Here is a 20630-nt window from a genome sequence, read left to right on the forward strand (position 1 = left end):
GAACATTCCCCTCATCACAGAAAACTCCACTGGGAACACGCTTCTTTGGAGAGGTACAGTAAAGACAAATACTTCCACTGGTTTTGGCAACATGCTGGTCACTGGTGATCTTTGCTGTAGCAATTTCAGGAAACTAGCGATGCAGGAGCTGGGTTGTAAACAACTGAAGAAAAGCTTTCCAGGTGCACAAGGTAAGGAAGGGAATGCCAGGAAAAGGGAACAGGATATGCAAAGTCACAGAGCAATCGTTAGCCAAATTCCCAATGTTTCGATCACTTCTCTGAATGTTCCCTTCATCCTTTATGCTCTTCCCTGACCTACCTCTCCCCACAAGGAGCCTTCTTCACCTCTAGCCCTCTGAAGTAGTCACTGGTTTATTTTCCCCCTGGGCCCATATAGGGAGAGTAGGGAACTTCTTTCTTTGCCTTGCCATTTCCAACCTACTACCCTTCCGTTTCACAGTTGTCTACAGACTATGGGCCATGGTCCTTAATATTCCTCAGGGATATTAGTACCTGGCTCGGTACCTTTCTCTCCAAAAATACCCCCATCTTATCTCTTGACCTTTTCAACATATGCCTAACATGAACCCTCCAGTACCCTGGCCTCTCAGCTCCCTGGCCTCCTCTCCTCAATGATTTTGTCCCCGTCTCACTTCAGCCAGTCATTCTCAAGCTTGTGCCTGAGACCTTATAATTATGAATATCTGCAGCCCCTCGTTAAGTCAAGCATGCCCTCTTCACCCACCATGTCTATCTTTCCAGCTGACGCCCTCTAACCCTGACCCCAACACTTCTTTGACCCCCCCTGGAATCTGTGATCCATTGGTCCTCCCATCTTTTTTGCTGTCCCTCATGGCTCCCTCTTCTCTCCTTCAATTCCATGGCCCATCACTCGAATTATCCCTGGCATACACCTTTGACTTCGTGGCATCTCTCATTATCCCCGTACTCATGTTGAAAAAACCCCAGCCCTGGTTAAGTCCCAACCTCCTCCCCCGCCTTGCTTGCAGTTGAACACGGCTGGAGAAAAACATCTGTGCTGACTGTTCTCACATCAGATTCGTGATGACAAACCTCAAGTGCATCTTTCATGTTGCCAGACAGTCATACTACACTTCCCCAGCCCGTTCACTCTCTCAGGCCACAATTTAATATTGTCTTCTGTCTTCTCAGATCTTCAACACTTCTATCCCATCCTCACTCTCAGATGATGACCCTGATTCCTACTTCACTGAGAAAAAAGGAATCAAAAACTTCCAGGAGCTCTCATGATCACATCTAACCACTTATCTGCATTGGTGCCCAATGTGCTCTGCCTTCACCCTGTTCCCACGGATGAACTGCCCAGGACCCCAGCCAAGGCAGGCCTTCCCTTTTGTATCCCAATCCCATCCGCTCTCACCTACTCAATATCACTCCAGAAACGGTTTCTCTTTCTCTTACATCGAGGAGTTCTTCTTCTCTACTGGATTATTCCCATTAGCATATAAACTAAACATACTGTAACAGCTTCCATTGTGAAACAAACACACACACACACTTGACCTCACTTCGCCCCTGCAAGCACCTCATCCTCTGCTCATCTGCACAGCAAAACTCCTTGAGAGAAATGTCTATACCTGCCCTGTCTAATATGGTAGCCACTTCCATACGTGGCTGTTTAACATTGAGATGTGCTACTAGTGTAAACTACACTACTGTATTTCAAAAGATGTAAAATACCCTGGCAATAATTTTATATTATTTGGGGGTGATAATATTTTAAATATAGTGGGTTAAATATCAGATATATTACTAAAATTAATTTCACCCATTTCTTTTACCTTGTTTTTAGTGTGACTACCAGGACATTTGAAATTACATGTGTGGCTTACATGTTTTTATTGGACAGCACTTGTCTATATTCCGCTGTCTACAATTCCTCTCTTCCCATTCTCTCTCAACACGAGCTAATCAGGCTTCCATGCCTACCTCCCCACCCCTCCCTCCACCAAAACAACTCCCATCAAGGTCACAAATAATCTTTTCATTGCTAAATCCAGTGGCCAATTCCCAGGCCTCATCTTATGCACCGTTTCTGTCTTGAAACGTTCTTTACTTGGCTTCTGGGATGCTGCTGTCTTAGTTCTCCTCCTGCCTCACAGCCTGCTTCTTCTCGGTCTCCTTTACTGCTTCCTCCTCATCTCCTTGACTGCTAAATGATGGAGAGGATCAGGTTGCAGAACTCAGAGCTTTTCTCTTCTCTAAATACTTTCATTCCCTAGGTGATTTCAACCAATCTCCTGGCTTTAACACAATCTGCGTGCTGACGACTCCAACATTTACATCTCAGCCTGGACCTCTGCCTTGAACTCCAGGCTCACATAGCTCACAGTCTACTCAATATCTGCACTTGCATATCTAAGTGGGCATCTCATTCTTCAACGCAGCTTTTGATTTTGTCTCCTATGGTAGACTGTTACAGTACTGGCTCCCAGTGAATCACACCTTCCCAGTATCCACACCCTCATGTATTCCTCTCCCACGATGATTTGGCCATGTGGCCCATCTGGTTCAGCCAGGGAACTTGCTTTGGTCAATGGGACTTCATCAAAAAGATGCAATCAGAGGCTTCATAAGCACTTATGAATTGGGGCTTGCCCTCTTGGAATGCTGCCCTGAGACCCCCATGCCATGAAAGGCCTTGTGGATAGAGAGGCCCAGCTATCCCAGCTGTACCAGTTGAACCCAAGCAGGACCAGTAAGTAGGAAAAAAAAAATGTCTTAGCTCAGGCAGCCATAACAAAATACCATAAGCTGGGTGGCTTAAACAACAGAAACTTATTTCTCACAGTTCTGGAGGCTGGGAAGTCCAAGATCAAGGTACTGGTAGACTTGGTGTTGGGTGAGAACCCACGTCCTTGTCCACAGACAGACATCTTTTCGCCCTGTTCTCACATGGTAGAAGGGGCTAGGGAACTCTATGGCCTCTTCTTATAAGGGCACTAACCCCATTCACAAAAGCCCCACCCCCATGACCTCATCCAACCCTAATTACGTTCCAAAGACCCCACCTCCAAACATCATCACATGCGGTGGGGGGGGGCGGTTGTTAGGACTTCAACATAGGAATTTCAGGGGAGGAGACAAACATTCAGTCCACGACAAAGAATGACCCAGTCAACTGACACAACTGTGAAAAATAATAAGTCATTGTTTTAAGCTGCTGAGTTTTGGGGATGTTATACAGCATTAGATAACTGAAAGAGCACTTCCTCCCCCGACCCAACAAAAAAGCAATAAACAAGAACAAAACCTCTTCTCCTAGTCTTCCTAATCTCAATAAATGGTAACTCATTTAAGTTACTAAAGGTCAAAAACCTTAGAGTCATCCCTGACTCCTCTCTGTCACATCCCACATCTGATCCATCAGCAACTCCTGCTGGCTGTGCCTTCAGCATGTATCCAGAATCCAATGGCATTTCTCTGCTGCTACTGTTAGTACCCAAGCCCAAGCCACTAGCATCTCCTTCCTCTTTTATTGCAAACATTACTTATAGGTGTCCCTATTTCTATCCTGTGCCCGTACAGTCTAATTTCAGCATAGCAACTGGGTGATCCCTTGAAAGATTAACTCAGATCATGTCAGTCCTCCGCTCAAAAGCCTCCAATGGCCTCCCATCTCCCTAAAAAGAAAATGTCAAGTCCTTACAATGGTCTATGAGGCCCTATATATGATCTGCCCCTCACCTATATCACACATCTCTGACTTCATCTGCTACCACTTTCCCCTTCCTTCACATGGCTCTAGACACACTGACATACTTGCTATTGCTAGAATATCCTAGAAACACTTCTGTCTCAGGGCCTTTACACTCGTTATTTTCTCTGCTTGGCATATTCTTCCCCCAGATATCCAGAAGCCGGCAAGCATTTGCTCAGATGTCACATTCTCAGTGAGGCCTTCCTTTACTCTCTCCACCCATTCAGCAACACTATACCCGCTGCCCTGCTTTTTCTCTTCCTTTATACACTTAACATCATCTGACTTACTCTATAGTTTGCTTATTTCTATGCACTTATTTCTTTACTGTCTCTCCTGCCACAAAAGAATGTAAGCTCCATGAAAGCAAAAATATGTATCCGCTTTACTCGCTGCTTTATCCCCAGCAAGTGCCTGACACAAAGGAGGGGTTCAATACATATTTGCTGAAAGAATGAAGTGAGCAGCCCAGTATGTTTGAGAACTTTGTACAGTTCAGTAGCAGTGGACTATCATGTGGGAGAAAGGGATAAACAAGAGACGAGGGCCAGTTCTTTAAGAAAACTGTTTGCAACATTAGATATTTTGGACTTTACAAGTCATCTTGAGATCTTGTTAAAAGGTGGGCTCTGATGCAGTAGGTCTGGGGTGGGGGCCAGAGCGTCTGCATTTCTAACTAGCTCCCAGGTGCTGGGGGTCCTCAGACCACACTTTACATTGTAAGGGATAAAGCTCCCCATCTGGCTGCTGATTGAAATAGGGCAAGACTAGAGGCAGGGAGGCCAGTGTTGAGGCTATTGGAGTAGACCAGGTCAGGGATGATCAGACGTGAGCTAAATAAAATAGGAGTAGTAGGAATGAATTTGAGAAATGATCAGGAGATCAGATTGACTGGATGTGGTGGGAGTGGTGAAGAGCCAATGGTTATCTTAAGATTTCTGGCCTGGATAGTGAGTGAATGGTGGTACCAGTCAGTGGGATGGGGAGCATCGGAGAAGGTGCAGGTTTGGGTATGGGGAGAGAATGACAAGTCTAGTTCCTGACAACAATGCCATCCCATCTTTGGTGCCCTCTAAATGAGACACCCTCATTTACCCGGAAGACAGAGCTCTAGGTGGTGCAAGCCCAACACGACCACAGATGTGTGATTTCCCATCCTCAGCTGTTGAGTGCAGGCCCAAGTCAGGCTGCTTTTCATCCAGGCATTGGATCAAATGAACTGTACCCTCTAGTCTGCTTAATGTACAAAGCTGTCCCAAGTTGGGTGTCCATGTGGAAGGTCCACCTGGTTGACCTTCTATCCTGAGCGGCTGGGGAGCCCACTCAGGCCAGGCTTCACCCTCGAACTTCCTGGTGGAGGCTGACTGGGCCACCCAGCCTATGGCTAAGGCAACGTAAAGACCCACCTTCATCCATGAGGATTGGAGAGCCAGTCATCTGCCAAAAGCACACAGAGTGAGGACCCTGAGCTGGCAAAGACTCCAAGAGGTGGACCTGGCCTAGCAAACAAGCACTGCAGTCCAGAGACCCAGGTCCCAGCTTCTGCTCTTCTCAAGTTGCTGTGTGACCACCTGTGTGAATCAAAACCCCTCTAAGCGTCAGAGTCCTGCTGGCAGGGAATTCTCAGGCTCCCTGCTCCTTGCGGGAGCACTGTAGGGGTAGAAGAGCTAAAGGAGCACAGAGATACTCCAGGGGAAAGTGCTACTAAACATAACCCGCCCCGTGCCTCACACATGTTTTACAGTTAGTACTTGCTGGGCCTCTGGTGAGCTTTCAGCAAGGGGGATCCAGCTCTTGGATCATTTGAGGCAATGAGGCTAAACCTTCAGTCTGTATCAGAATCCCCTGGCGGGTGGCTCGCAAGCATGAGCTGGCATCAGAATCCCCTGGAGGGCTTGTTTTTTTTTTTTTTTTTTTTTGCTGTACGAGGGCCTCTCACTGCTGTGGCCTCTCCCGTTGCGGAGCACAGGCTCCGGACACACAGGCTCCGCGGCCATGGCTCGCGGGCCCAGCCGCTCCGCGGCATGTGGGATCTTCCGGGATAGGGGCACGAACCCGTGTCCCCTGCATCGGCAGGCGGACTCTCAACCACTGCGCCACCAGGGAAGCCCACTTTTTTTTTTTTTTTTTTTTTTTTTTTTTTTTTTTTGGAGGGCTTGTTAAAAGGCATCTTTGCTGGGTCCCACCCAAGAATTTCTGATTCAGTAGGTCTGAAGGGGGGCCTAGAATCAGGAATCCGAGAATTTTCATTTCTAACATGTTCCCTGGTTAGGCTGCTGCCGCTGGTCCAAGGACCAGACTTTGAGAACCTTTACCCTAGAGAACCTATGGAAAATGTACATTCCTGGGCCCTGCACCAGAGACTAGAATCCAGGAGATCTGGGTGGACCCCGGAATTTCCATCTTAGTAACAAGCACCTCAGGTGATCGATGCGAGGTCCTCCAACCACACTGCCTTAGGGGGAATTCTGGAGTTGCAAGAGGTACCAAGAGGTACCAAGAGGTCCGGGGAAAGCTACCGGTAGAGGGGCAGATACTGCTCCTTGAATTAATTAATTCCCTGCTCCCACAAAGCACTCCTGAGCTCCAAATGCTTCCTCTTCAGCAGCGAAAATCCCACAGTCTTCAGAAACTCGCCTACCCACCCTCCTGCACAGGGATCAGCCCTGGGCCAATTTCTCAAATTCCCCAGCTTTTCCCTCTAACCCCCTAACCCAACAGGAGCCTTCAGAATCTACCTGAGTCCCTTATCCTTTCTCCTGCCCCTCGCCTGACCAGCAAAGTGGAACTGGGAAGCCAGTGAAAGAGAACCTTCCCAGCATCCTAAAGCTAGACAGACAAGTGGGTCAGTGGGCTAACATTGGGTGGGAGAGAAACAGGGGCACCACCTAGAACTGAGGTCGGTATGAAAACTTGGGGACATCACAGGCCAAAGTGCTCTGGCTTTAACTGTCCTAGAAGCTAGCACAGGGGCTGTATCCCAGCCCTCATTCTGCAGGAGATAAGTGTAAAGCCCACTCAAGAGAGAAGTGGCAGGCTTCCCTGGTGGCGCAGTGGTTGAGAGTCCGCCTGCCGATGCAGGGGACGCGGGTTCATGCCCTGGTCCAGGAGGACCCCACGTGCCGCGGAGCGGTTGGGCCCATGAGCCATGGCCGCTGAGCCTGCACCTCCGGAGCCTGTGCTCCGCAGCAGGAGAGGCCACAACAAGAGTGAGAGGCCCGCGTACTGCAAAAAAAAAAAAAAAAAAAAAAAAAAAGAGAGAGAGAGAGAAGTGGCTTGCCCAGATCAAACAACACTGGGGTTCTTACACCCCAGTTTCCCGAGGTGTCCCCAAAGGACATATGATTTGCTTGGACTTCAAAACAACCTTGTCACCTGGGTCAAGTCTGAGAGTCCACTGTTCTCCAAGTCTGAAACAAGAGCGCCCTCTAGTGAAACCTAAAGGGGTTTCCAAGCAGCCTGGAGGTGGGGCTTGTTAGCCTTCCTGTGCCTGGCAGGGACCCCTCAGGAAACATGAGGACACTGGTGAATCCCTTCTTAGAACAAGGTTTTATATGCATAAAATAAAAGGCAAAGGGTTATAAATGAAGGCAATGACGTTAAAACACGGTTATCAAAATATTTAAAGAGATTTGTAATATAGAACTTATGTTTCTTTATTAATGTGTTTAATAATAAGAGCTAGGCAAATACCATAATTTCAAAGCAGTGATGAGCATAAACAGTATTCTGAGTTGTCTGCCACGACTGTAATGTGATAGGAAGCCATCTGCGATTGCTACTGACAACAAATCCGCAGGTATGGCTCATACCTACATTCATGTGCTGTGTTTCTGCTAGAGGTTAGTGAAAACAAACATGTGATTATTTTTCTCATCCAAGTTAATGGACCCCTTAATTCCTATTTGTGGACCCCAGGTTAAGAAACCGTGCTTAAATAAAAGCCAACCAAAAAAAACCCCACAGGGATGGAGAAAAGGGAGTTCCCAGAGTGGGGAGTTGCACCACCAGCCCTACAGGTCCTCAAGTTGGCTGCCGTCCAAGCCATCCCGTTGGAAACCCACGATGGCGACCCTACCAGCAACAAATCCCTCTGTACCTGCGGCCCTTGCACAGAATGGCCCTTCCACCTCCTCACCCTAAGGAGACCTGACTCTCCTCTGAGGACACTGCTTCTCCCTCTGGCTGTTCTGAGCAGGGACTCTGCCTGCCGATCTGCGCCTCTACTAAACCTCGCTCCCCACAGCTGGCTTCGGTCAACACCGCCAACTGCCCCACCTCACACAGGAGCATCTGACCACAGCTGCCCAGAGTTTCAGCTTTCACATCCTCATTCCTACCGTGCACGTGCCCGTGGACTTCCTCGTGACCTCCGACCCCTTGGTGCCCCTTTCCTCCCCCCAAGGATTTCTTCCCTGCTGGGCATAGGGCACTCTTCATCCCTCCCGCCCCACACTTCTACCTCCCCACTCACTAGCTCATCCCCTAGCTTGCTAACGTGAGAAGAAACCACGCAGGCCACGTTTCATAGGTTTGCAGGCTGAGTCCTGACACATTAGCAAGAAAAAATCATGCTAACGACAGCAGACTTATGTAGTACGAACTAAGGGGCAGGCACTTTTAGAAGCGCTTTACATACATTAAGACATTTAATGCGCATTACAACCCTCTGAGGAAGTACAGCCGAACCGGAAACAACACGGGTTTGAACTGTGCAGATCCACTTATACGTGGATTTGTTCAATAAATACGTATATACGCACTGTAAATGTATTTTCTCTTTCCTGATGATTTTCTTAATAACATTTTCTCTTCTCTAGCTTACTTTACTGTAAGAATACAGTATATCACATATATAACATATAAAATATGTGTTAATAGACTGTTATCGGTAAGGCTTCCAGTCAACAGCAGGCAATTAGTAGTTAAAGTATGGGGGGGAGTCAAAAATTATACATTTGACTGCGCAGGGCATCGGCACCCCTAACCTCCATGCTGTTCAACAGTCACCTGTACTATTATTCTTATTTTACAGATGAGGAGACTGAAGCAGAGAAGTTAAGGAACTTAGCCAAGGTCACACAGCTACTAAGCAACAGAACCAAGACTTGAAACCGTGTAGTCTAGCTTCATAATGGGCAGCACGTACTTTTCATCATGCACATCTCAGAAGAACCTGTCTCTCTGGGCACCCAGGCCTATTCACCTTCCTCTCTACCCTAGCTTCTCAGCTCCTTTGACTGGGTGGGAAATAAGTTGAGGCCTGCTCTACAGATCTGGCCACCTTAGATTCTTAGGATCCAGAGGAGGAAGCTCACTTAGGTGTCCAGACCAAAGCTGCAAGCTCTAGCCCAGCCCTGCCTACACTGAGGTCCTGGGTGCGTACTCAGCTAATATGAAAGCGGCACTCTGTTTCTCATTCTCACTGTTCCTTGGGTGCCCCACCCTTGGTCGGAAACCCAAAGGCACGGTTACTAAAACTCTGTCCCGAACATCCCTTGCCTTCTGGATCTTCAACACCACTGACCTTACTTCCAAAGCCCCAACCCTGAATGGATCCCTCAAGCCAGATGTTCTGCTTCTGCACTCAGGCTGCTGAGCCCTCCTGGAGAAAATGGGGTAACCGGACAGACCAGTACTGGAAGAATGCAAGGAAATCTGTTTCAGGAGGGGTCCCCTCAGTGCTAGCCACCAACCAGAAGGTTGAAGAAGAGCTACGCTGTCCATCACAGCAGCGGCTATTTCAACTGCAATTCAAGTTCCTTAAAGTTAAATTCGAAATTCCCCAGTCCTAGTGCTTTGACCGCACGAGCCACATTTCATCTGCTCAGGAGCCACCTGGAGCTCATGGCTGCCATGATGAACAGAGCAGATATAGAATACCTCTGGCATCACAGAGCATTCCATTGGACAGCACTGGAACAGTCTAGACTTATCTCCTTCTCTCATTTCCCACAGCACTTACTCCTCTTGTCATTACCCTTCTCAGTCTACCATCAAGCCCTTTCACTCTCAGCGGTTGTCATCACCTAAGTCATTCACGCCCCTTTCTCCCAGTGCCTTCAATGTGCCCTCTCATGACCGGCCTTCATCTTAGCACCTGAACGTGCCCCAAGCCATGGGCAGAGAGGGAGGGGGAAGAGGGGAAAGCAGGGGAGAGAAACCCCTCCCTTGACTCTGCAAGGCCCTTCACCCCTCCTTCCTTAATGCCCTTAAGTGCTTCCATCCCATCCTCACATCTCCAGTGACCTCACTTTCCTGGAACCCTCTGAAACAATGTGGCACTCTGGATCACTAGTCCTTTGATGACAATTTCTAGTGCCTTCGCTTCCAGAACAACTAGCCACTCCTCTGTTGCTCTGACCATTCCTACAATTTCCTTACCTTCTTCTTCCTGTCTATTATTTACAGGTTCATGTCCCATAAGGCCTTTTTCAAAGTTCTATTTCCTCCCCACCTACACAGTTACCCTGGATCATCTCATCATTTCCATGTTTATATCCATCACCTTTATACCAAAGCTATCAAAGTCAGCCTCTAGCCCAGAATCCCCTGAACAGCTCCAGAATATTCCATTCAATGGCCTCCTGGACATCTCAACCTGGAGAGCCTAGAATTGCCTTAAACTCAAGTAAAATCACCTTCCTCCTTAAAATATGCTCCTTCCTTCTGTGCTCCCTATGCATTAGGGGCAGTCAATCCCCCCGCCCATGGCTACCCAGACCAAAATCGTGTGGCCTCAGAAGACTTCACCCTCTCCCTTGCTCCTATAGCATCTTAATTATAATAAACGCTATTATTAATTTAATGATTCATTATTAATTTAAATTACAATAAAATATGATTTTAATTCTACTGGGTTCGCCAAAAAGTTCGTTCGGGTTTTCCCCTAAGATGTTGTGGAAAAACCCGAACGAAACCTGAACACACCTTTTGGCCAGCCCAATACAGCTTCATCTCCTGAAAAGATGAAAAGACGAGACTGCCACCTAGTGGCGAAGCACAGATAAACAATTAGATATGGAATATAAAAAGTATAAGGAACTTCCAGGAAAATATGCCTTAGGCTGCCTAGGAAAGTCAGACACAGATCCAGAGAGGAGGTAGCACCTTTGAGCTAACTTGTAGAGGAGGACGCTGAGTTTGCCAGGTTCAAGTAGAGAAGCTGGTTTGTGTATTGGGCGGGGGACGGGGTGGGGGGGCGCAGGTATGACTTCGAAGGTAAAAGCAATGGGAGTTGAACTCTTTAAGTGATGGGAAATTGGGTCCAAGAGAAAGGCAAGGGTCAGATTGTGAACAGTCTTGAATGCCACGTAAAGGAGTTTGGTCTTCATCCTGTATGGGAATTTTAAGCAGCGGAGTGAATTCTGATCAGATTTGCTTTCTTTAGAAAGGTATTTTGGAGACTGGATGCAGGAGAGACTGGGTGGGAGGTAGGGGCAATCAGGGGGCAGGGAGATGAGAGAAGAATCAAAGTACTAGTCCCAGCAATGGACGCTGAGAGCCTGGACTAGGACAGGGGGGTGGGGGCCAAACTGGCAAGCATTTTGAGAATTTGGATCCTCAGAACTTCTGAGCCGATTGGTATAGGGGATGAGGCAGAGGAAGGGGTCCACGAAGCTGCCTTGGATTTTGGCACTGGATGGTTGGTGGAGCCAGTAAGATAAGAAACAGAGGAAGAGGAAGAACAGCAGGTTGGAGGGAGGAGCATGGAATTGAGGAAGCTGATTGCAGATGTTTAATCTAAAGTACCTGTGGCGTTTCTCGGGCCTGCATCTATAGATGGGGAATGCCAGGATCTCGGGCAGGCAGGGCAGAGGAGCCCAAGGAGAAACAGCCGGAGGAGGAGGAGAACCTGGAGACAGGGGTGTCATGGGGCTCAAAGGAGAAACGGGCGTCTAAGAGGAGGGGTGTCAGCAGTGTTAAATCCACTGACAAACATGCACTTTGTATCTGCAAGCCTGTGGCTTTAGAAGTCAGCAAGGTACAACCCTGACCCCAAGAGCCCATGGTCTAGTTGGAAGACAGATGTGAAATTAACGAGAAGCAGTATAAGTGGCTAATAATAAGAAAAACAATACACACCACTTACCATGCGTCGGGCACTGTTCTATATACTCTACATATATGAGCTCCCTGACCCCTCACAACACACCTACTAATCCTCATTTTACAAACAAGAAAACAGACACAGAGAGATGAAGGCACTAGCCCAAGTGCCAGAACCGGGATTCGAACCCATAGTCTGTCAAATCCAGCAACTACATGCAGTGTGGTCATGACGTCTGCCTGCCTGGTTTCAAATGCCAGTTTAAACTCTAATGCAGGGGTGCCTAACCTTTGGGTACCTTGGATCCCTTGGGCTGTTTGGGGCCCTTTCTCAGAATAAAGCTTTTAAAATATAAATATATAAAATATATTACATATTAAATATATTATATTTATATATTAAGTAACTATATTTTAAATATAAATATCTAAAAAGATACAGGGTTATAAAAAATACTATCAAAATACAGTTAGTAGAATACTTTTAAATAATAAATGTCTTTAAATATTGAGGTGATGATGAAGTGAAAATGATTTTTCAAGATTATCTGTAGCAGCTGTAATCAGTAGAAAATATCTGTGATTTATATTAACGACAACATGCCAAGTACTGCAAATGCAACTGTGGGTTGCTGTCTGCGATTCAGAACTGAAGGAAATGCTGTATTTCAGTTGGAGTTAATGCAAATGAAAACGTGATTTTTTTCCCCCACATCCAACGTCATGGGCCCCGTAAGTCTAGTGAACTTTGTGCGGATTCAGTGAGATCAAGATCACCTTGTAAAACTCTTACCCAGTGCCCACTTCATGGAAAGTGCACAATAAATGTTAGCTTGTAAGATGTATAACAGGATATGTGCAATGCATAGTGTGTGGATATATAGTCATTCATTCATTCATCCTTCAGATATCGAGAACAAAAGAAAAATTCCTGTCCTTAGAGTGACGGGCACGTAAACAGACACCTGCACTGCAGTGTGACAAGTTCAGCCACAGAATAGTTTCAGAGGGCTGCCTGGAGAAGGTGACTACAGAGGTGAGTTTTGAAGAAGGCATGCTTTCCTGGCCAACAAGCTAGACATGGGGATTCCTGCCAGAAGTCATGGCATTTTCAAGGGCACAGAGCCATGAAAGTTGCACAGTAAACTCAGGGGACCCTAAGGATTTGGGTGTCACCAGAGTGCAGAGAACAAGGAAAGGAGGAACACGAAGGGAAAGGGGCAGGGCCAGGGCACACAGGCTCTTGTGTGCCCCTGGGAGGACGCACAGTGCTCTGGGGACAAGGGGGAATCACTGAAGGTTTCCGAACAGGGAAGTGCTATGAGCCAATGTGGGCTTTAGAAACAGCTTTGGGGGTTGCCAGGACCGAAGGGCTGTTAGGAGGAGCGGGGGAGGCTGGGGGCAGGGAGATCACACAGAGCCAACTGCCACGGTGTCTCAGCCCAAGGTTGTGGCCCTAGAGATGGCAGGAAGGGGATGGCCGTGAGAGCCATCTAGGAGGTAAAAGTTTAGAACATGGTGGTCTCTGTACACAGCACCGGCACGATCTTTTCCACAAGCAGATCTGATCAGGCCGGACTATTTGATAAACAGTGTTGGGACAAATGAGAGACCATCTGGAAATAAAGCTGGTCCCTTTAATACCAGGATAAATTCCAAGTGGATAAAAGACTTAAAGGTAAAAAAATAATAATAAAAAATAAATAAGTGGAACTACTAACACAGCAGAAGAAAATATGGGATATATTTTTTTATGACGTTGGAGTAGGGAAGGGCCTTCTACCCATGACTCAAAATTCAGATGCTGTAAAATAATAGATACATTACATGGAAATGTAAACCTCCTACCTGGCAAAAATAAATCATGAGCAAAGTTACAAAACAAATGACATAAGTGGGGAAGATATCTGCAGGTCATATCACAAAGGGCCAACTCCTATTTATAAAGAGCTCCCAGGATTTAATTTTGTAAAAAACAAAAACAACAATGAGAAGAATGAGCACATGAGAGGAACACATAATTCAAGGACAAGGAAATCAAACGGCAATTTAAACATGTAAAAAGAGGCTCAGCCTCACTCAAAGTAAGAGAAATTCAAATTAAAACTAGATCAATAAACCATTAGTTTTACCCATCAGATGGGCAAAAAGTGGAAAGGTTGGAAATAAGCCAAAAGCCTCTTTTGGTGAGGCTGTGTGGAAACAGACACTCTTCCACATTGCTAAGGAGCATTTAAATTGGTATAACTTTTCTGAGTTTGGAAATATCCATCAAATTTACAGATGCATATACTCTTTGATTCGGCAATTCCACTTAGGGGGATTTATCCTTTAGACACACTTGCACACCTGCAAAATGGCATAGGTTCAAGGTCGTTCAGTGCAGTGTTATTTATATTAGTGAGAGATTGGAAACAACCTAAATGTCTATCAAGAGGAGATGGGATAAATAAATTACAGTAGAGTGTCGTAGCCTTGTGTTGTGTCTAAAAGCTGCACCACCGAGTTCAAATCCTGGTTCGGCTACTTGCTATCTGAGCATCAGTTTCCTCATCTGTAAAACGGAGATGACAGTAACACCTACCTGAGAGGACTGTGGTGGGGATTCAATGAGTTAATGTATGGGTGGGAAGAGCTTGAAACAATGGCACATCACAGTGCTACATAAAGTGTTGCCATTTTTATTACCCTGGATCTTATCATCCACCCAACAGAACACATGCTGCTGTGAATGAGAAAGCTTCCTATGGGCTTACTTGGAAAGCTCTTTAAGACACAGTGCTAAGCAAAATAGTAACAGCAACAAAACAGTTGTGTGGTATGCTACTTGTGGATGTGTGTGTTAAGAAGAAAATAAAATATTTTAAAAACTTACTTATATATACAAAAAAAAGAGAAATTCTGGGAGGATATGCAAAAAACAACAATGGTGGTAACCTGTGGACTTGTTGCTGTGAATGGGGGAAGGGGTGGGAAGGTGTTTTTTCACAGAATGGCTTTCTGTATCTTAGATACAGAGCTATATAAATGAATTACACAAGAAAAGAATCAATAGGAAAAACAAGCTGATGCTATGCCCCTTCTTAAAACTTTCACTGGCTTTCTACAGCTCTTAGAATAAAGGCCAAACCCCTGACCACAAAGCCCTCCATATCTGCCCCTCAGGCCCAGGGTCATCTGCCCTCCCTCCAGTTCTCCCTCCTGCTGAGGTTCTGGCATATCTGCCATTTTGTCCAGTTACAAGGGTTCACCTCCCTTAACCCTACACATACCTAGTAAACTCCTACTCATCCTTGAGATCTCAGTTGAAATGTCACTTCCTCAGGGAACTCTCCCCAGAACTTCCATACTAAGTCAGCTTGTTTTGTTCTAGGCTCTCATAAAAGCATGTTCCTTTCCTTCAGAGTACTTAGCTCAGTTCTAACTATACGTCCATTTGTGTGATTACTGAATTCACATCTGGCTCCCCCCACTACATTATGAATTCTATGAGGGAAGGGGTGGGGTCTGATTTTCACTCATCAGGGCCCCCCAATGACTAGCACAGAGGCTAGCAGAAAGAGGGCACGTGTAAATATGTCGCTATGGTTTGAATGTTTGTGTCCCCCAAAATTCATGTGGTAAAATTATAACCCCCAATGTGAACGTATTAGGAGGTGGGGGCTTTGGGAGGCGCTTAGGCCATGAGGGTGAAGCCCTCATGAATGGGATTAGTGCCCTTATAAAAGACACTCTAGAGGGATCCCTCATCCCGTCCACCATGTGAGGGCACAGTGAGAAGGAGCCAGCTAGGAACCAGGAAGAGGGGCCTCAGAAGAAGGTGACCATGCTGGTGACTTGATCTCAGAATTCCCAGCCTCCAGAACTGTGAGCAATACATTTCTGTTGTTTAAAAGTTACCCAGTCAGTAGTATCTGGCTATGGCAGCCCAAATGGATGAAGATGTATGTGTTAGATGAATGGATGAAATAGATGCGAGGGTAGGGATGATTCCCAGGTTCTACCTGGGGTGACTGGTGGTGCTACCTGTCAAAAGCCGCAGGAAGAGAAGCAGAGCTGATGGGGAAGATAATGAGTGTGCACAGACAAGATGAGCTTATGATATCTTGACTATCTTGATATGATATCTTGAGTATCAAGCATATCTTGAGTATGCTTGAGATATTCAGGTGGAGATGCTTGAGTTAACAACATGAAAAGGAATCTCTTAAGATTCCGGGCTGCAGAGGGCAATGTGGTGGCCATCGCTGCACAGACTGGTGGCTAAATTGTGTAAGCACGTGAGACCATGCCGGGAGTAGCAGAGCGAGAGGTGAGGCCAGAAGAGAACTCCGGGGGAAATAACAACTCGGAGGACAGAGGAAAAAGAACTTCTGCAGGAGACTTGGGAAGGCATGGTTGGTGAGGTGGGCAAGCCGGGAGCGGGGGGGGATGTTGGAAGCCCTGAGAGAAGGACATTCCAAAAAAGAGTGTTCAACAACATCCAGTGTAGCAAAGAGTGCGGGCAGGATGAAGCCTGAGAGACGGCCATTAGATTTGGTCACACAGTTGTTGGTAATCTTTAGAAGTGCTGTTTCCACGAAGAGGTGGGCAGTGTGGGTAGACATCAGATGGCAACATTCTGATGAATGAAGCGTAACTAAAAAGAGGGCTCATCAGATGCAGACAAGAGTCACTCAAAGTTACGTCCTACAAAGTGAGAGAGTGGCATGGACATATATACACTACCACACGTAAAACCGATAGCTAGTGGGAAGCAGCCGCATAGCACAGGGAGATCAGCTGGGTGCTTTGTGACCACCTAGAGGGGTGGGATAGGGAGGGTGGGAGGGAGGGAGACGCAAGAGGGAAGAGATATGGGAACATATGTATATGTATAACTGATTCACTTTGTTATACAGCAGAAACTAACACACCATTGTAAAGCAATTGTACTCCAATAAAGATGTTCAAAAAAAAAGTTATGTCCTATTCATGAGGTGATTCCGGGTAGTAAACAGATAAACATTTTGTTTTTAATTTAAACGTTATATAGTTAAGGTGTATTAAAATAGATAACCAGTGTACTGAATCCAGGATTTCACAGAGAGTATAAGGCTTCTCTTAAAAACAAATAATATCTTAGGAAAAAAAATCAACAGATCAAATATTACATACATAATAATATAGGTGATTACAATGAATAAGGCAAAACTTATTATGTCCAAAGAACTGAAATTCAGGAAATATTGTTTGGACTATTTTTTAAAGATGCTTAGCTGACAGGGAGGATGAAAGATGGAGTTGTGTGGAGTTAAAGATTTTTAGAATAGGGAAGACTGAAAAGCCAGTAGGGAAGCATTGAAAATCCAGATAAACAAGGGACTTATTGATGGGATGAGTTTCCAGAGGAGGTGGAAGGGATGCGAGGCAACCACACCAGGGTGTGGGACCAGCCATGTGCAGGAGGAACACCACTCCCTCCTAGACGGGAGGGAGGAACCTAAGGATGGGTGTGGTTAAAGAAGCTTATCAAGTGGAGAGAGGTAGTTGAGGGAAAATTCACATCAGCAAGTCTATTTCCCCAGTCATTTGTTGGGAGAACATCTACTGAAAGTGGCGAGGACTGGAAGTTTGAATAGACTGGACAGGAAGTTTGGGGAGGGCGGTAAAGCTTTTGCATATGACTTCTGAGGGCAGTGTGTGGAGGAGCCGGTGAAAGAAAATAAGCGAGCGATGCTGTTGACAGCACAATTATGTAACAGAGACCATGGGATTTCTGCAGCCCAAATCTGAGTGATCTGAGAGGTTTTCTCAGTAGACCAAGACTGGACACTGGGATTAGACACTAATCCCAGTGGATGGGACAAGGGAGTGCGACAGTCTCAGGAGCTGGTGAAGGGAAAGTTCCAGTAATTGGTCATAGTGGCACAAGCTGACTGGGGAAAAGGGGAGGTTGAAAGGAGTAGGTATTTGGGTCAAAGAAAAGGACATAAAGGCTTATGATCTCAGATAGAAGAGCTTTAGTGGAAAGCAAGGGCCAGGTGGCTAAAGGGGATGCAGAAGTCACTGCAATTAAGAAGCCCAAACCTTGAGAAACTGGGGGTGGGATGAGTGCCCCTCACCGGAAGGCTCTCAGGATGCTGGCTAGAGTTGTAATGAAGACAGTGAGAGAGCCATGGGCCAAAGGCATGGCGGGATGTGGGAGAAGTGACCAAGAGGTTTAGGTGGTGGTGGTGGTAGTGAAAAAGAGAGATGGTAGAGGAGAAAGCACTGTCACAGAAGGCAGAGATGGAACAGTGGTCTGGAAGAGACAGTGGACAGCCAGGCGGCACACAGGGCCAAGCGGAGAGAACAGCCTCCATTAAAGGGAGTTTCAGGCAAGAGCTGGGAGGACTTTGTGTTCTGTGAAGAGCTGGGGGTAAGGGTGCAGTTGCCCACGGCCAAAGTCAGAGCTGGGAGGAAAGGAAAGAGAAATAAAGAGCCCGACTGGAGGAAGAAAAGAGCAGTGTGGACAGGGGAGGTCACGTTTACTGTGGTGGTGCCGAAGGGCTGCAGAAATGAGGGGGGAATGAGATTCCCACTCAGCACCCCCCAGGCACCCCCAAACCACAGGAGAAGCGGGACCTTGCCTTTCAGGGAAACAGGGTTCCCGGGCATGGGAGGTACCTCAAGGAGAGCTGTCTGGCCTTGGGTAAAAACTCCTGAGCCAGCTATCTCTGGAAAATCACAAGACTTTTTTTTATTAGGGAAGAGAAGCCCCAAACTCTCAGCTTTTTGGTTTTCAGGGAATACTCTTCCCACTGTTCACTCCAGATCCACGCCCCCTCTGCAAGGCCTACATCCAAGGCTCACGTGAAGGTAAAACCAACCTCAGGAAATCCAGATTTTTTTTTTCCTCTATATGCTCATAATTTCCCCTAAGTGAACAGCAGATGACAGCAAAGAGCCGGAAAGGAAGTCAAGAGCACACAAGAGCCCAGAAATGGTAAAGCAGGGAAGGCGAACAAGGCTTCGGAAATCCTATCACGCTCTCACAGTTGCACCTGTCACGCTGTATTACACCTGTCTGTCTTCTCTCTCAGACAGGGACTCCCTGTGGAAGGACTGGGCCTTTCTGGTTCATCTCTGATTCCCTAGCACAAATGCTCTGCACATAGTAGGTGTTGAACAAATCCCGGCACACCTCGGAGTTACTGCGGGTTTGGTTGCAGACCACGGCCATAAAGCGAATAGCGCAATAAAGTGAGCCACATGATTTTTTTGGTTTCCCAGCACATATCAAAGTTACGTTTACATTATACTGTAGTCTATTAAGTGTGCAACAGCATTATGGCTAAAAAACCAAAGTACATACCTTCATTAGAAAATACTTTATTGCTAAAAAATGCTAACCATCCTCTGACAATGCAGGGTTGCCACAAACCTTTAATTTGTAAAAAAACAAAACAAAAACAAAAACAAAACACGATAAAGCAGAGTGCAATAAAATGAGGTACGCCTGTCTGTGTTGAGTGACTGGCTGAAGCAGGGTGGGCTGGAGGGCTGATTCCCAGCCTGATGTGGTCAGGAGACACACATCTGTCTTTTAGGACAACATGGTGTGTGAGAGAATCAAGGCCAGGCTTTGAATCCAAGCTGTGGGGCAAGGTACCTAACCTTCCTGAGCCTTGATTTTTTTTTTTTTCCCTCTGTGGAAGGAGGATTTTTCACCAGGTTAGCTGTGATGGGGACATACACAAAACATGCCTAGCACAGTATCCTGCACAGAAAACGGTCAACAAAAAGTAGGCATTGATAGTTACACTGTGGTTGCCATTAGTGTTACTACTATTACAGCCTCTTTTCAAGGCCAGGCACCAGACGAGAGGGGAAAGACTCACTCACAGTAAACAAATAAGTAAACTGGAACTAAGACTCTGGAATCCCTACTTCCTTAGCTCAGTTCCCCCAAACAGTGCAGCAACAGATTCAACAGAAGGCTGCAGTGGAATCAGCGACTTCTAGAAAGTGTAGCTTCCCAGATGGTGAGATTTTTTGAAGAGGCGGGGGACGTAGAGGCTCCTGGGTAATTTCCATGTCAGACCACTCTGGCTCGGCCAACTGACAGACTTTTATGGCACCTCAGAGCTCAAATAGGTTTAACTAATAGCCATGCACATTTGGCCAGAACTTGCATCCCACACCTCAGAAACCAGGAACCATGAGTGGTGGGGCTCTGGAGCCCTGGGACAGCTTCCTGCCTGGTTCCCTTCCGAATGAGTGTATCTCTGAGACTTAACCTATTATTAGGAAGCTATTTCCTGTGCCACAGGGGACAGACCTGAGAAATGGCACAGGTCACCTAGATATTGGAACGTCAGGCCTCTCTTAAAGCTCAGTGGGGAAAAAGAGTGTGTTTAGTGCAAATTAAAAGGAAGTGCTCTTTGACAGTGTGCGACCCCAAGTGGCTATACAGGGTAAAGACAGCCTCAAAGAATATTTAGAGACAGGTCCTAAGAAGAGTCCTAACTGACAGAAACCAGGGACCCTTGACTGTAAGTAGACTCCATGGAGAGCAACAGTTCCCATCCTCCAGCATGTCCCCCGGTTGACTGGTCCTTGAGGCTCCCTTGTGCCAGAAGTTCTTAAGATTTGCTAGAATTCCTGAGTTAGAGGAAGCACAACTTCCAAATGATCTCCCAGTGGGTTTTAGGGTCCATGTGGCTTCACGTGATAGAAATGAAACTCTTGCTGCCTGGGGTGAGGTTGGTCTCCCAGAAAAGTCCCAGCAACCAAGATAGAGAGGCTGGTGGCTCTGACTAGAAGAGGATGGTACAGGGCCTTCCGGGAAGGTCAGAACATCGAGAAGGGGGCTC

General features: G+C 46.6%; 1 protein-coding gene across 4 annotated transcripts in view; it reads right to left on the reverse strand.

Moving 5' to 3' along the window:
• TMEM164 (transmembrane protein 164) overlaps positions 1–20630 on the reverse strand; it is a 165715-nt gene that overhangs the window by 12750 nt on the left and 132335 nt on the right. The gene's annotated exons all lie outside the window — the stretch shown is intronic.

This window comes from Mesoplodon bidens (genome assembly GCF_964165515.1).
Source record: "Mesoplodon bidens genome assembly, chromosome: X".
Lineage (NCBI taxonomy): Eukaryota > Metazoa > Chordata > Mammalia > Artiodactyla > Ziphiidae > Mesoplodon > Mesoplodon bidens.